This window comes from Vombatus ursinus, unplaced genomic scaffold (assembly GCF_900497805.2).
Source record: "Vombatus ursinus unplaced genomic scaffold, bare-nosed wombat genome assembly UNPS02014810.1, whole genome shotgun sequence".
Classification (NCBI taxonomy): Eukaryota; Metazoa; Chordata; class Mammalia; order Diprotodontia; family Vombatidae; genus Vombatus; species Vombatus ursinus.
In genome coordinates, this window is record NW_020954588.1 from 8,665,668 (window position 1) to 8,683,593 (window position 17,926).

Here is a 17,926-nt window from a genome sequence, read left to right on the forward strand (position 1 = left end):
CTCCTACCAGAGCCTGGTATTGATAAGTGACCCTGGGAATTTCCCCAACCCATCTGGATCTGATTAGGAATTCCATTCCCACATTTGGTATTGATTACTTGTTCTCAACTCAGGTCATTTTGGGGGTATTAAACTTCCCTTTCGGACCCCTACTCTGAGGCTGAATTTACCTGAGATCTTGTCATGTGTATGTCTCCAGCCCCCTTTAGCTGGGTGAGTTTCTTTGCATCTGTGGGGCTGAATCTCCTTCTGTCTGTACTGTTAGATGGTGTGGCGTGTGTGTGTGTGTGTGTGTGTGTGTACACCTTTTTTTTTTTTGCTCCCTCCTTGTTATGCTGCATAATAATAAAGCTTATGTTTGTAGTAGCTTTCCAAGTACCATTTACCCATAAATCCTCAAATCCAGGTCTTTGGTTTAACATGAACTGTGAAGCCAAATAAGGCAGTCAGGCCCCAGGTGGTTATTTAATTATGCTCTGACTCCATTTATCCATCCATACAATAAATGGTAGTATCTGTCCTTAATTCATAGGATCCTAGGGTTAGAATTGAAAGGGACCTCAGAGGTCATCAAAACCAGATGTGTCAAACATGCTGCCTACAACCAGAACCAGATTAAAATGTAATTGGGAAATATTTAACAAAATAAATAAAAATGCAATGGAATATAGATAATGTTAATACGTGATTTTCTAAGTCAATATTGGACCTGCAGGATCCTTATCTATAGTCTAGTGGGCTCTCTTTCTATTTGAGTTTGATACGGCTGACCTAAACCAACCCCTTCATCTGCAGAATAGAGACCACTACTTGTCACTCATAGTCTTTTAGCCAACAAGCATTTACTGAGCACTTTCACGTGCCAGGCACTATGCTTAATTTTGGAAATGCAAAGAAAGGCAAAAATACGGCCCCTGTCCTCAAGGAGCTCACACTCTAATAAGGTAAACAATGCTACTATTAATAATGGTAATAACAGTAATAATAATAATAATAATAATAATAATAATTAATCCATTGCCACTCAAACTTTTCCTTTCACACCTTTCTTGAATTAAACCAATTCATTTTACAGAGCACTAGTCTTCATATAAACAATTGGCAGATATGTGCATAGAAAATTTATAATGTAAATGGGATTGGGAAGGAAAGCACTGTGGTAGGATTGGAAAGGACACTTGCTGGTGGGATTTGAGCCAAGTCTTACAGGAAGCCTGGGAAATCAGGTGGTGGAAGTAAGGAGGGAGAACATTCCAAGTATGAGGGACAGGTGGTAAACAAAAAAGACTAGAATCAGGAGTTGGAGTGTCGTGTGCAAGAATTGGCAAGAAGGCCAGCACCGCTTCACTGTAGGTTATGTAGAGAAGAGTAAAGTGTGTGAAAGTGAGAAAGGTCGGGAGGTCCCAGTTGTAAACGGCTTTAAAGATCAGAGGATTTTTATATTTGAATCTAGAAGTAATAGGGAATCACTGGAGTTTGTTGAACGGAGAAGGAAGGGGTGACGTGGTCAGACCTGTGCTTTAGGAAAATCACTTTGTTGGTTGAGTGGACGAAGGTCTGGCATGTGGAGCAAGTCGAGGCCAGGAGACCAGGGAGAAGGCTATTTCAATAGTCCAGGCATGGGGGGATGGGGGCCTACACCACAGTTGTAGTTGCGTGGGTAGAAAGAAGGGGAGATGTTGGGAAGGTAGAAATGATAAGACTTGGCAAGAGACTGTATATGCAGGATGAATACGAGTGAGGTGTAAAGGATGATACTGGAGTTGTGAGCCTGGGCAATGGGGAAAGATGTTAATGCCTTTAAAATTAATAAGGAAATTGAGAAGAGGAAAGGGTTTTGGAGGAAAGAGAATGAGTTTTGCTTTGGACACGTTGAGTTTGAGATATTTATGGGATATCCAGTTTAAGATATTTAGGTGGTTGGTAATGGGAGACATGAGGTCATGAAAGTGATTAGGGCTTGATAAATAGTTCTGAGAATCATCTGCATAGAAATGATCATTGAACTCATGGGAGTTGAAGAGAAAAAGGTTCAGAACAGAGCCAGACCTGAAGGAAGATCCAGCAAAGGAGACTGAGGAGTGGTCAGACAGGTAATAAGAGCTAGCACTTAATAGTTAGCATTTATATAGTGCTTTAAGGTTTGCAAAGCACTTTATATTTGACACCACAAATGTCACAGGAGGTAGGTGCCATTATTATCTAGATTTTACAGATGAGGAAACTGAGGCACAGAGAAGTTACATGACTTGCCTGGGGTTACACAGCTAGAGAATGTCTAAGGTAGGATTTGAACTCAGATTTTCTTGACTCCAAGTCTTACATTCTATTGCATCATCTATATCCATCTTCCATCTTTCCCTCCATGATGATGCTTTTCCATTTGCCTAAAATATATGCAGATCTCCTCAAACTAGTCTCTGAAGGGCTAATTGATAGGATCATAGATTTAGAACCTGAAAGGACTGTGGCTTATTTGAACTTTGTATCTCCCCCAGTCCCAACAACAATGCTCTGTACATAGTAAACACTTAATTTATAGCTGTTGAATTGTTGAGTCCTTGCCTGTGGCCTCTTTCTTCAGAGCGCGGAGTGAATTGCCTCTGCCCTTGCTGCATCCTGATCCAGACTCCTGATCCAACCTTTCATTAGCTACAGGCACTTGTCCCGTTCACATTGGTCTTCTGTCTCAGATTGCAATGATATCTGGGCACCAGCCAATGTCAAAAAGCATAGAGACCAACTGAGATGTCATTTTCTTTGGTCTACTTTGCTACCCTGCCCCAAATTTATACTCGTACCTTAGGTGAGGATTGTTGTTGAGTGACTCAGCTGGGATAGCTTAGTAGACTCCTAGTACTGATCATCCCTCCACCTAGTGAATGATTCCAGTTTTGTCCCATTAGTTACAAGTGGTAGGGCATGGGTGTGTATGGGGGGGGGGGGAGAGGCAGTAATCTGGAAAACTGCCAGAGCAGCTAAATGGCTCTTGGAGGTTAGACTGTGTCACATTCCCTGTATCTCATTTTTTTTTTAAACCACTCACAGAAGGATAAGTGCCAAGGTAGACAGGACTTGGTGTCAGGATGACCTGCATTTGAATCCTGTCTCAGATACTTACGAGAGAAATAGTTGTACAACCTAGAACAAGTAACTTAACCTCACTCAGCCTCAGTTTCCTCATCTGTAAAATGGGAATAGTAATAGCACCCACTTCACAGAGAGATTCTTAGGCTCAAGTGAGATTACACACACAAAGTTTGAAAGCCTTAAAACATTATATCAATTCTTGCTATTATTATTATTATTATTACTACTACTACTACTACTACTACAATTACTACCACTTCTAATACTACTACTATTACTACAATTACTACTATTGCTACTACTACTATTTCTACTACTACTACAACTACTACTACTTCCACTATTACAATTACTACTTTTGCTACTAAAACTACAACTATTAGTATTGCTATTACTACTACTACTACGACTTCTACTACAATTATTACTGCTGCTATTACTTCTACTATTATTATTAATAAACTAACTAGTTGTCCCTTCCCCCTCCCCCAACTCTTCCTTTCTTGATTTAACCCAATACACTTTAGGGAATGCAAGTTCTCACACAAATCTAGTAAGATTAAACACATACACACCCACCCACCCACCCACACACACACACACACACACACACACACACACACACATATCATTTGCTGTACAGTCAGTGTTCACCTTGCTTAAGGGTTCAGATCACAGATTACAGAACCTCAGGGATCCTCCAGCCTAATCCCTTTGTTTTCCAGATGAGAAAACTGAGGTCCAAGAGAGGTTCGATGATTTGCAGAAGGTCACATAGGTAAAAAGCAAGAGAGTCCAATACAAGATCCTTTTACTCCAAATTTAATTCAATACAAACAGCCATCTATCATGTGTACTGTTGCAAAGGACTGTGGGAAATACTTAGAATACAAAGACAAAGCTTAAACAGCTTCTGTCTACCCTGAAGAAACTTCCATTTGCCTGTGAAAGAGGGGGATGATGGAGACACATACAATTCCTATACAGATAAAACACTTAATGTAAAGGGAAGCATAGACAGAAAATTCAAATGACTAATGAATCATGATTCTTTTATTTTTAAGGTTCCTTGTTTATTGGCTTAACTAAGGAAGTTTTATTTTGATCAAAATGGTGACCATGTAAAAGTATATTTACTCCAATGTGAAATTAAAGTCTTGTGCAATTCAAACAAGCTGGTGAAATATAAACATATTTTCACTGACTAAGGTTATGTAATCAGGCTTTAAATAATTATATCCTTGGGAATGGAAGAGTAAACAGAAATAAACTTTATGAATATGTTCCCTATTCCTTCCCTGACACATGAGTCTATCTGCTTCATTTTGCCTGGGACAGGAACATGGCCAATACTATAACTGGGCTAGTCTTTAATCATAACAAGTGGGCTGACATCAGCAACCCTCCACAGTTAGAGCCTTTCAGAGCCAAACAGCCATTAACTACTTTGGGGAGAGATTTCAGGAAGTCAGAATTCAAAGTAACACACGTTCTACTTTTTTTCCTATAGACTAGGCCATGTCTCTAAATATTTGAGTTCAGTGGGCAGAGTGAAATACTCAACTAAGGCTTAATTAATGGTATTTCTCTTATACCAGGACTATATGGACTGAAAGTGAAATGCATTTAACAGAAGGACATTTTGGCGTGGAATCATGTAGTCATCATACTAATTCACATTTGCAGAGCAGTATAAGGTTAAGAAGGCACTCATAACAATCCTGTGAGATAGGTAGTAGAACTATTATCACACCCATTTTACACAGAAGGAAACTGAAACCCAGAGATATTAAGGGACTTAACCATGGTCACATAGCTTATGTATTGAAGGTAGGATTCCAACCCGTGTGTCTTGATGCCAAGTCTAATATCACACTGCCTTCTAGTTCCAGGGGGTCTTAATGTGTGTGTGTGTGTGTGTGTGTGTGTGTGTGTGTGTGTGTGTATGTAGAGAGGGGGAGAAAGGGTGGAGAGAGAGAGAGAGAGAGAGAGAGAGAGAAAGTTGTCTTTAGGAGTTTATGGAAGTCTATGAACCTCTTCTCAGAATAATGTTTTTAATTGCCTAAAATAAACTACAGAGGTTTACAAAAAGACCAACTATATTGAAACGTAGTTTTCAACATAGTAAAAACAAACAAAACAAAATAATTTTGAAAAACCAAGTTTATAGACCTTAACTTAAGAATCCCTGCTTTAGTCAAAGGTACTGAAAAGGCAGCTTTCTGTTTCATTTCCACCCAGGCACCAAATCTACTGTTTTTATCTACCCCCTAAAAGATTTAATGAGCCACTAAATTGGGATGAAAACACCTGGGTTCTGTTCCCAGTTCTATTTGTTTTGACTTGCTATGCAAAAGCAGCAGGTCCCACCCACTGGACTGGATTATACAGGTCCATTGCATCTTCCCACTGACTCCCTTTGAAACATCAGGTTGAAAGACTTGTAAGTCAATAGAAAGAGCATTTTAAAAACACTCTACTGCACCAGTCATTCCTCCTGTACATAGTCCATTTCATCGACTATGTCCCACACAATGGAGAAAGTGATTAGCCTGCACATTCCTAGCTACTCTGGCAAGAAATAGGGCAAGACCGAGATAAAGATAACCACTGTGCCCCAAGAGGAAGAATGTTTGCTGGGATCTGGGCACAGTCAACTAGGTGGCTTAGAAAATAGACAGCCACCCACTTAGACTCTATGCTCAGGGCTTTGAAAACTAGTACTGCTGATAGTTCTCTATTAGGGGTCATGATAACACACAATTTCCATGAATTACTGGAGCAAATAACCCATAAAGAGTCTGATGAAGCCGTTGGGCACCTGGTCACATCGTTTCATGCTGAATCATCCTGAATTAATAGAAGCAGCAGCAAAGAGTCTTGCCTGGGATGCAAGGTGTGGCTTGTTTGGGGATGCTTACCTTGAGACTGTACACAGAAATGATCCTCTGTGGATGGTAGCCAGGCAGCAAGGGAAGGAAATCCATCAGAGTTTTAAAGATTTCTTTTTTTTTTAAATTTTACAGCAAATTTAGTCACTGTTTGATTTACTGTCTTAGTATTATTTTAGCTCCTTAGATTTAGAGTTTAAGGCACCTTAAAGACCATCTCAACCAATCCTGTCTTTGTACAGATGAAGAAACTGAGGCACAAAGGTGACATTATCATGACCTATATTTATCTGATCCATCTGTCAAAACAAATAGAGCTGGGAACAGAACCCAGGTGTTTTCATCCCAATTTAGTAGCTCATTAAATCTTTTTGGGAGTAGATAAAACACCAAGATCATGTAGGTAGTAAGTGTTGGTAAGCTGCAAAAGTAAAATTTCAACTCAGAGCCCCTGATTTCACATCTCACAGTTATTCCATCATCTCTGAGAAGCATATTCTGAGGTTTGGGTCTTGAGAATGGGGCTGGTAAGCTGCTTCCCTGCTCCTCTAGGTCAATTCTGAGGCAGTTTTCTAGTTGTTTGGAGGGCTTCAGAGGGTTCCTTCCTCACTCCCCCATCTTGGCACCAGAAGCCAAACATCAAGGTATTAATACAACCTGACCTACGGGGTATTGTGTTGGTGTTAGAGTCAGAAAGCCCTGGGTTGGAATTCTGCCTCAGATATTTACTAGCTATGAAACCCTGGGCAAATAACTTGACTTGTCTCAGAAATGCAGTTTCTTCATTTCTAAAATGAGAATAACAATAGAATCTACCTCACAGAGCTGTTGTGAGCATCAAAGTGCTTTGCAAACATTAAGACATTACATAAACACCAAAACCAAGCCAAACCAAAATTACATCCTCTCTGGTAAGACTTAAAGAGTTGTCTCCTTGTCTCCTTCACAAAAACAGTTGGATCATTCTGACAGACTTCCTTTTAAGGTCAAAAAGGTCTTTTCCCACTAATAATAAAATGGAGCTCAAAGTAGTTGGTCTGTGTAGCTTCAGTGAGACATGGTGCTGCCATGTTTATTAAGCTAGAGATAGACATGCCAAGATACAACTAACAGGGACATTTCTTGACTGAATTTCTAATGTTCCTTGTGTGGCACCTCTCTGGGACTACTTCTACTCCTACTTGCATTGGTGGGCTAGATTCCCAAAGGGCAGTTGCTTCTTCTACTCAAGATGGTATTGGGTAATCTCAAAGGGTTGGGTTTCTAATACTGCTGCTAAAAACAACAACAGCAACAATAACAAAGACAAGAAACATGGAAGTCTGTTTCACACTATCAGGTAGGAACCATGAGTAGCTTTTTTTTTTTTTGCAAAGAATATTTCCTAAGAAGGTTATAGTGAGAATCGTGTGTATAAAAATATCTAAGAATATTCTCCAAGGCGGGGTACACACACACACACACACACACACACACACACACACACACGACACACACTATCCCTGGGGAGAGTGAGCTCAAAATTAAAATAAAAGGTAGTGAGGCACATATGTCAAAAAAGAGATACTTCATAGCTCCTTATTATTAGTACTTTTCTCCTTTTGCAAAGTCCTCATAAAGTACCTCTTAAGGGTATCTCACTGGTAGGCTCTGAGAATTGGTGCCTGTATTGAGCTACAGCTCCCAGTATTACATGAGTCTACAGCCTGAAAACTTAGTCTGATGCAGAGTTTGATTGGGCAGGCTTGCTTCCTGTGAGCCCCATTTAAGGAGAGAATGAAAGTCTTACTGGGGTGGCAAGGTGCACAGTTGTGATAGCCAACAATTGTAAGAACAGCCTACAGACCAGAAGAGATAGTCAGGAAATGGCAGTTACGTCTAAACCATGTTGAGGGCATGGATGAGGGCCATGGGAACCAAATTGGTGTGGCATGAGAAGAAGGGCAATGGAGTTTACTTGAGGTTCCACTTATTTTTGGAAATAACGTTGCTAACTACAATACTTATTGAGAGGGAAGTGAACAACTTGAGATTGTTTGCCAATGTATCTCCATCTCTATGCCATGTGTTTAAACAGATTGTATCCTTCTTTCAGTGCGCTGGGGAATAAAATTTGGTTTTGATTCATCCTTTGTCTTGGAGGTGTAGGAGTCAGTAACACTGGAGTAAGAGTGCTGGGAATGCTTGCTACTGATTCACTCCCTTCTTATTACCTCGCTATTCTCATTTATGAAATGTCTTTTGCTTTGAATTGATAGTTATTGGGTAAAAAGTCATTTGGTAGGAGTTTGGGATCTGTGAATTGGACTAGATAATAACAGCCAATGGATACAAGAAAACTGGGTGTCACTGAGAAGGGGAGGTTACAGCTAGGTTTAAAATAAATAAACTGGGGTGGAGCCAAGAGGGAAAATAGTCAGCAACCCAACTGAACTCTCCCAACATTCCCCTCCAAACAACTTTAAAATAACATACCAAATGAAAATTTGGAGTGGAAGTGCCAACAAAAGGTCAGAGTGAGACATTTTTCCAACTTAAGACACCTTGGGAGGTTGGCAGGAGATGTCTGTGGTACTGGAGTAGGGGATGGCCCAGAGTGAAGCAACAACACGAGCTGTGGGCATTGAACACAGCTGAGACAGCAGCAATAGCTTCAAGAGCTCCCAGCCCAGAGATGGCAAGGAAGTTGGATAACTGGGATGCTTTGCTGGCACTGGGTACAGCTTGCACTGACTGGAAACTCTATTAGCAATAATAGCAGTTCTGGGTCACTGTTCCAGGGTGTACAGGAGCCCTTGGTCATTTAAAAGGGATCGTAAGCCCTAGTTGCAGTTCCAAGGCAGAGAGGAGCACTAACATTTGTGGTTGCAGAAGAGCAGAAGTCCTGGTCACAATTCCAGGGCCAAGAGAGATGCTAGCACTTGCAACTATAAGGGAGCAAGGAACTTTCCTGGGTAAAGACCAGAGTGCACATCAAGACAGCAGTGACCAAACCTCTCCTGGGATCACACCACCAAAAACTTGCAGACTTCCAGAACTAACTCAAAAAACAGCAGCATGAAACAACCTGATGCTTGGGACAGTGTCTCCCTATTCCTAGGTGAGTGGAGCCCAACTTTAACAAAAAGTTCAAAGTCAAAAAGTAGACTGAAAAAAATGAGAAAACAACAAAAAAGAACTTGACCATAAAACCTACTACAATGGCAAGGAAGACCAAGACATAAACTCAGAAGAAAAAAAAAAACAATGTGAAAACAGCAACAACCAAAGCCTCAAAAAAAATGATAATTGGACCCATGCCCAACCAGAATTCCTGGAAGTGTTAAAGAAAGAGATAAGATTGGTAGGGGAAAAACTTGGAAAATAAATGAGAGTGATACAAGAAAATTATGAAAAGAGAATTAACAGCTTAGTAAATGAGACACAAAAACTACCAAGGAAAACAACCCTTTAAAAAGTAGATTTGGTCAAATGGTAAAAGAGGAACAAAAATTCACCGAAGAAAAGAGCTCCTTAAAAGGCATAATTGCTTTTCACTGCATATCATAGGCTACACAAAAGGCCTATATCTTCATCTGCTTTTGGGGGTTGGAAACTTATGTCAATCATTTTGAATGTTTATAGATCTCATTTAAAAGTTTCTGCAGTATTCTGAGAATTGAGGAAATCAGCTCTGTTATCATGCCCAAATAACATTTGGAGTACTTAAACACCTATGAGAACCCTAAATTCCATTTGGACCCCACTTTGGGGTCTCTCAGCAAAAGGCAAATAGTTTGACGAGTATACATCTTATCTCAGCTGTTGCATCTTTCAAGGATTTATGTATAATTTTGACATGTGGGAAATAGCATCTCATAGGGAGCCTTTGATGAAGTATATTTCTCTCCTAAATTCAATGCTGTTATTGCTCTTGTTTTACAAGTAGACAAAAACTATGAAACAGCAAAAAAAAATGGACTGGCCATATGGAAAAAGAGGTACAAAAGTTCGCTGAAGAAAATGATTCCTTAATTAGATTTGGGCAAGTGGAAGCTAATGACTCCATGAGACGTCAAGAAATAATAAAAACAAAGTCAAAAGAATGAAAAATTTGAAGAAAATGTGAAATATCTCATCAGAAAAACAATTGAGCCAGAAAATAGATCAAGGAGAAATAATGTAAGAATTATTAAACTACCTGAAAGCCATAATCAAAAAAACCCTAGAGGCCTCATTTCTCAAATATATAGGGAACTGAGTCAAATTTATGAAAACCAGAGCCATTCCCCGGTTGATAAATAGGTAAAGGACGTGAACAGGCAGTTTTCAGAAGAAATCAAAGCTACTTACAATCATATGAAAAAATGCTCTAAATCACCATTGATTAGAGACATTCAAATTAAAACAACTCTGAGGTACCTTATACCAGTCATAAATGAAAGATACTGGAGGATGAGGGAAAATAGGTACACTAATAAACTGTGGGTGGAGTTGTGAAGAGCCCAGCCATTCTGGAGAAAAATTTAGAACTATTCCCAAAGGGCTATAAAACTGGGCATGACCTTTGACCCAGCAATACCACTACTATGTGTGTACTCCAAAGAGATCAAAGAAAAAGGAAAAGGACCTATATATACAAATTATTATACCAGATCTTTTTGTGGTGGCAAAAAATTGGAAACTGAGGGGATGCTCATCAATTTGGGAATAGCTGAATAAGTTTTGGCATATGATTGTGATGGTGTCCTCTTATGCTGTAAGAAATGATGATGGGAGTGGTTTTAGAAAAAAAGAAAAAACATGACAAGAACTATATGAACTGGTGTAAAGTGAAATGAGAATGACTGGGTGATCATTGTGACATCAACAGCAATGTTGTAATGATGAGTAACTGTATACTCATATCAATACAATGATCTAAGATGATTCTAAAGGCTTCATGATGGAAAATGCTATCCACCTCCAGAAAGAGAATTGATGAACTCCAAGTGCATATTAAAGTATAATTTTCTCGCTTTTTTTTGCTTTTCTTTTGGCAATATGACTAATACGGAAATGTTTTGCATGATTTCACACATATAATTGATACCACAGTTGCTTACCTTCTTAGAAGGTGAAGGAGGGGTGAGAGGGAGAGAATTCGGAACTCACAATTGAAAAAGAAAAGAAATTGAAAATAAATAAATAACACATTTGGGGGAGGGAAGGCCAAGACAAAAAAAATCACAAAATAAAGAAAAATTAATGCAAAACCATTTATTTCCCATTCATTTGTTATGCTCAGTCTAGTCCAGCACTTCTTAAACTATGGGTTGTGACTCCATATGGGGTCATGTAACTGAATGTGGGGGTTGCAGAAAATTTGGCAACATAAAAGGTTTCTGAATGCGCAATGACCAAAAATTAACTGAAAATCAAATGTGTAATGAATCCGAGGTGTTTCTGGCAGTTCTCAGCATTGATGATTATAAAATCAAAATATTGATCAAGTCTGAAAAATGTTGAAGATGTTCTACATCCTGCAGTATCAAATATTCCACCAAAATTTAATTCTTTATGTAAAAATAAACAAGCACATCCATCTCATTAAAATTTGCTTTCATCTTTAATAAATGGTAAATTGTATGCATACCAAAGAACTGTTTTAAAATAAATTTCTTTATGATTTTTTATTAATAAATGTTTGATTTGTGTACCTAGTTTACATACCTATATACCTGGGGTCATGTAAAAATTTTTTTGGCGCAAAGGGGTTGCAAGTGGAAAAAGTTTAAGAAGCCTTGGTCTAGTCTACCTTCCCAAATCAGGATACTTCAGTTTATTGAGACAAATACCTATAGTGTTGAATAATTCAGGGTGATAGTCACTTTAATCTAATGTAGGAAATCCTATGAAACATTCGAGAAGGAAAATCCCATGTTCATAGAAAGTAATCATACTAGATCTGCCTGGCAAACACTAAAAAAAGAAATTTACAGAGCTGAGCTAGAGTTCCAAAGTTCACATTGCCCTAATATACTTGTGAAGACGTTGTCATAGGATGACAGTATGAATAAGCAATATAGACTTTAGAGCTAGAAAGGACCTTAGCACAATCTACCCAGCACCTCTTTTATGTAATAATGATAATTATTATTATTGCTAATATTTCTATAGCACTTATTATGCTGCAGGCATTGTGCTAAGTGCTTTACATTATTATATCATTATAGAGCAAACTGAAGCCCACAAGGGTGAAATGATTGCATGAGGTTACATTGGGGAAAAAAAAAAACCTAGCTAGGATTCAAACCTGGGTCTTCTAATTTGAGATTCAGTACACTTTTCACATAACATGTTACCGCTGCCTATTCCTGTACCCTCCCTCTGCAGAACTTAATTGTCAAGGAATTGTTTAAATGTACACTCATCAAAAGAACACTCAAATGCTGAAGAATTGGGACAAAGATATCTTGATTAATTTCTTCCTTGGCTCAGTGTCTCTTTGATTCCATCCTACCAGTATTACACCTGCCCTTGTCATCACACGAATGCAGTAACTATACATTATGGTACAACAACTAGGAGTACAGATAATGGCTGTCTTGTCTCACCAAAGCATTCATCAGCTGAAGATGAGTAATATTTCCTGGTGCATCCATTTGCAAAAACGCATCCAAGCCACCATTAGTCTAACTGATTACTTAAATGACTATCCTTTTGCTAGTGTCAAGGTCTTCAGGGTGATTTAGTGACAAGGACCTTCTTCTAGATTCTCCATTAGCAGCCCCTTTTCCTTGATGGCTTTGAAGGAATTTAAATTTCAAATGATACTTTAATGTGGCAGCTCTTGCTCTGAAGCAAGAACTGCCTGGGTAGATGGACATCAACACATAATGGTTTTCATTCCTGTCACTCTAGGTCTTCATTTAGCCTCCTAAAAATGCTGGCTTTCTCTAGGGGAAGGTTTTGTGATTTTCTGTGCAAATCAATAGGGATGACACTTGTCCCTGAAAAACAGGAGGATCAAAAATGTCTCAGACTTCTGCTGTGGAATGAGTGTCAGACCTGGCCCTGGAGAACCCTGGCTGTCTCAATTAATGAGCCTATGTTTTCCCATTTCAATGTCTGAGTACTATGGGAATAGGCCAGGTATTTTTCCCAGAGGAGGAAAGAGAAGAAATCCTCATTTCAGTGCTTTGCCCCTCTTTATGAATGACTGATTGTGTAGAGTCTTGAGGAGGAAATCCCTGGTTCCTTCCAAGGTTCAGCTTAAGTTTGTATAGGAGAAGCAAGCTAACAGTAGGTAAAGAAGTGGCCTCAGGGTTAGCAAGATGTGGAATCAGGTCCCTCCTCTGATGCACACTGCCTGTGTGGCCTTGAGAAAGTCATTTAACCTCTTGGTGAACCAGACAACTCTCGTCTAAGACTATACTGTTGCTGAATGATTATGAGAAAGAGGGAAAGAGGGCAGAGGGGAAGGCCAAAAAAAAAAAAAGAGGGGACTAGAGAAGAGAGGCCAGAAGAAAGAGAAAAGAAAGAAGTGTTATTCATCTGTACACACAGTTTTCCCACAATAGAATGTAAATTCCCTGAGGGTGAGGACTTTTCTTTTATGTCCTTATATCCTCAGAACCTTGAACAGCATCTGTCCTTCCTGAATGTTCATACTGACTATTTGTGCCCGACCTGTGGTAGGGCTTTTTGAGCTCATATTGGCTTCATCAGTCATTTGGACGCACTGGACACTGACCCTGCCATCCTGGTATCATTTTGGATGTCTTTGATTATGAAGGACAACAACAGTGTCTGTCTGGTACACAATGGGTACCATAATAGATGTTTGTTAAATTGAATCAAAGAAAAATAAAAACCTTATTCTATACAATATTTTTCAGGATTTTTCCCCCAGAAAAATTGTGATAATTGGGTTTCAGATAAGGGTATTTGAGAGCTACTGCCTTTTTGCCGGAGTACTTTAGTACGCACTGATTACAGGAGGCTGTCTCTATCAATCAAACACTCCCAAACCTTGCCCAAGAATGTAACATTTTGTGACCTTGTGTAGGGACACAAAGCCAGGAAAACTTCTCTTGGAAAAATTGACATCTCACCTAATAAAAGGGATTTTTAGAGAGACATTTCTAAACAAGCAGAAACATACAATGGCATTGACAAATAACAGCTGAATGATTTAGCTGATTTACAGTTGAAAATTTCCAGGGATATTTTCATCAGAGATTTTGTTGAAAATGTTGGGTCTAACCCTCACACCAAAATGATTTATTATTTGGTACAGAGATTAGAGGAGAAAATGCTAAGCAGCATTAGACTCTAACTATACTCTAGAGCTTAATATTCCTTCCAATGCAGCGACCAGCTGGTTCCTTTTGGCATAAACGTATAGGATTTCTAATGACTTGTACACTTGGAAAATTATTCTCTATTTGCTTCACTGGTGCTTTTCTGAGAAATAATTGTGTAAATGACTGACTCTTCAGTGCTTAGGAACTTTTTCTGTCATCAGTAATTTTGTTGGAGCCAGTTTTTTCTATTGTTTAGGATAGAAACCCGCTGGTGACCATGCCTGTTCCTCGAGCCCAGAATGGATGGCACTTGGTAAATGTCGGTGATGTTAATGAGCAGGGTCATATATAGCAGCTGGAGGAGAATCTGGGGGAGAGTCATGTCACTATAGGACATGTAGCTTCAAGCTTTCCTACTGCCCTTTATAACACAGACGTTGTCTAGTAGAATACGACCTATTATGGGTGAGGACTGTATTGTCCACAAGAAACTAAGATACTTTGGGCAGTGACTTTGATTTTTGCATTTGTGTTATTAGGGCTAAGCTCAGTGACTTTTATATTATAGTAATAATAATGATAGCTAGGATTTACATAATTCTTTAAGATTTACAAAGCATCTTACAAATATTATTTCACTTGATTGTCCCAACAACTCTGGGGGTGGGGTAGGTGCTATCATTACAGATAGGCAGAGACAGAATTAAATGACTTTCCCAGGGTCACATAGCTAATAAATGTCTGAGGCTGGATGTGAACTTTGTGTCTCCTTGATTCTAGATCCAATACTCTATCCACCGAGCTACCTGGTTACCTACTATGTTATTGGTGCTGGATTAATGTTTCTTGAACCCAATTGAATTGGGTTGTCTATTCTTGTTTGTGTGATAAACCCAGAAGTGCTCTGGATATCATGATGAAAAGTGCTCTTGAGAAGGTTCAGTGGAGGGTCAAAAGATTTTTAAGGTACTTGATGATATACAGTAGAATTTAAGCTCTCAAATATCCTCATCTGAAACTCAAATATCACAATTTTCTGGGGGGGGGGAATCCTGAAAAATATTATATAGAGTGAGGTTTTTATTTTTCTTTGATTCAATTTAACAAATAAGACTTTTGCTTATTAATCTTTGTATTCTCAGTATAATATTTATTGAAAGAAGGCATTTTGAGGTATTGACTTTCTCCATAGTGGCCTTCTTCTAGACATCTTTCAAGAGGGAATATTCCCTCCTTGGGAAATGTGCAGCCGTGATACCAGTGTGAGGGTGGGGGTCCACCCTCCACTCCCAATTAATCAGGGAAGTATTGGACATTTGATTGAGGCCATCAATCAAAATAAGACTGGGTGTGAATAAGTATGTAATCAAATGTGAAAGGTTCATGAGGGATATAGGTCATTGGATGAGATCAGATAATACTGAATAGGAAATTTGTTATAATGAATTGAAGAGCACCAATCATGCCTCATGGGTCTACATATCAAAGTAGTAAGCTAGTTTTGAGCTAGGCAGTCAACTGGTGGTCAAGTCTAAACATGAAGAATTCCTGAGAGGGAATTGCCTTTAGGTGGGAAGAAGAGAGTTTCTCTCTCTTTGCCCTTAGCCTCCACTGACCAGGTTATTATCACTTAGTGAGCCCCCAAAGGTTAGAAGATCTGGAGTTCCCATTGGTGGGCCTATCAGTGTCCAAATGATGAGGTAGAAAGGAAGCAGCAAGCAGGACCATAGGAGATACGATGCAGGATGTGACCAGTCAGAAAAGTGATCAAAGACTGCATTGAAGCCCCCACCATGGACTTATCTATGTGCTTTCACAATGCACCCTCAATTCCAGAAACAACTCTTCGCCTCCCCTTTTCTGTTCTCTTTGCTTATTATCTTTGGACTACCTGATATCCCAGGCATTTTAGAGCTATGCTTGCTCCTTCCATCCTCTTGTCCCCTTCCCCCTATTCCATAGAATTGTATTTAAATCATACCTTTGACCTAGCTAACCACCTTTGACTCCTGTGGGAATCAGGGGCCATTTTGCTCCCTTAGGGGAGCAGGGCCTACAGCCTATGCTTTGCCTCCCGTGTGGAGTAGAGTCCCCTGGGACTGTGCCTCATGGGCAGCAGGAATGCTTGGGTACATCACCCAAATAAATGCCTTTAACTTGGAGACTGTCCCAGTGAATTCTTTCAGGACACCAGGGCCTTCACATCTATTCCTCATCGTTTCAAGTAGTGCCCCAACATTCTTGGGGTCCACCCTAAACTCATCACCAATGGCTACAGAGAAGGTCTAAGTGAATTCTTTAACACCTGAACCAGTTCTCCTAACTCTAACCTCAACACCAAGAGCATCAGTGGCTGCTGGTGGCATCTTCCATGGGAACTGAGACACACACATGGCATTGGCCCTTTCAGGGAATGTAACCCCCAGGGCAGGGGGCAGAAAGAAGTATCTGCCGTTGCACCCTCAGAACCCAACAAAGAATTATCCCTAAGGGAAACTTCATGAGGACTCTACAAAGGGAGAAGAGGACTCCCAGAAACGGGGAGCTGTGAGGTACCCTTTGTCACATGTGTTTTCTACACACGTGTGACCCACTACTATTTTTGCTGGAAGGTTGAGCTCAAAGGACCTTCTGTGTGCAAATGAAGAGTCTTTCCCTCATGTGGGGAGATTATTTTTTGAAACAACGATCATTGCTATGCCTTCTTAGTAAATAAATACCCTTTCTAAAAGCTAATTAAATCTGGTTGATAATCAATGAGAAGTAAGAGTGAGCCTCTTAAGCCTCAGCACTAGAAACACCAATACCTCAGGGCTACCCCTAGAATCCTATTTGGGAACAGGAGTTACTTACCTACCATCCTTAGAACTGCCAGTGGAGCAAGCTTTGGGAAGTGGGAGTGGGAAATGGGATAGGGATGGGGAACTACTCTAATAACAATATCCATTTAAGTAGGTTTAAAAAAAAAAAGGCTTACAAAGCATTTCCCTCACAACAGAAAACAAAGTCTTATGACTAGAGAGATGGCCTTGGTGCCAAAGAGATCTGAGTCAAATTTTTCCCTCCAGCCAAATCAGTTAACCTCTGATAGGGCCTTAGATTTAGAACTTGAAGAGACATTAGAAGTTATTAAGTCTAAGGTTTTTATTTTACAGATGAGGAGACCAAGTCCCAGAAAACTTGTGATTTGGACCAGGTTACATAGCTAGCAGGTTTCAGAGTCCAGATTCAAACCTCATCCTTCTAATATGAAGTCCAATGTAATTTCCATCATAACACAGCCCTCAGACATGTACTGGCTGTGTGACCTTGGGCAAGTCATTGAACCTCTGTTCGCCTCAGTTTCTTAATCTTAAAATGGAGGTAATAATAGTACCTATCTCTCGAGATAATAATTGTGAAGCCCTTAGCACAGTGCCTGGCACATAGGAAGCACCATATAAATGTTAGTTATTATCATTGTTGTTAATACAAAAAGGTATCCAGGATCCTGTGGAGCTTATATTTTAGAAATGAGAATTATCTCTCTTTATTCTAAAAGGCATGATCCAAAAGCTAGCCAGCTTTTTTATGTTAATAGATATTTTCTAGGCCTTGGGTCTGGCAAATGAAGGGCAGGTATCTGCCGGTACTTGGGTTAGCGCTGAAAAGGTTTTCCCAAAGGTGCCCACAACAGGA

At 39.6% G+C, this 17,926-nt stretch overlaps 1 protein-coding gene across 2 annotated transcripts in view; it reads right to left on the minus strand.

The window, feature by feature from the left end:
- Positions 1 to 17,926, minus strand: part of SLC9A9 (solute carrier family 9 member A9) — a 736,009-nt gene that overhangs the window by 490,439 nt on the left and 227,644 nt on the right. The window lies entirely within an intron of this gene.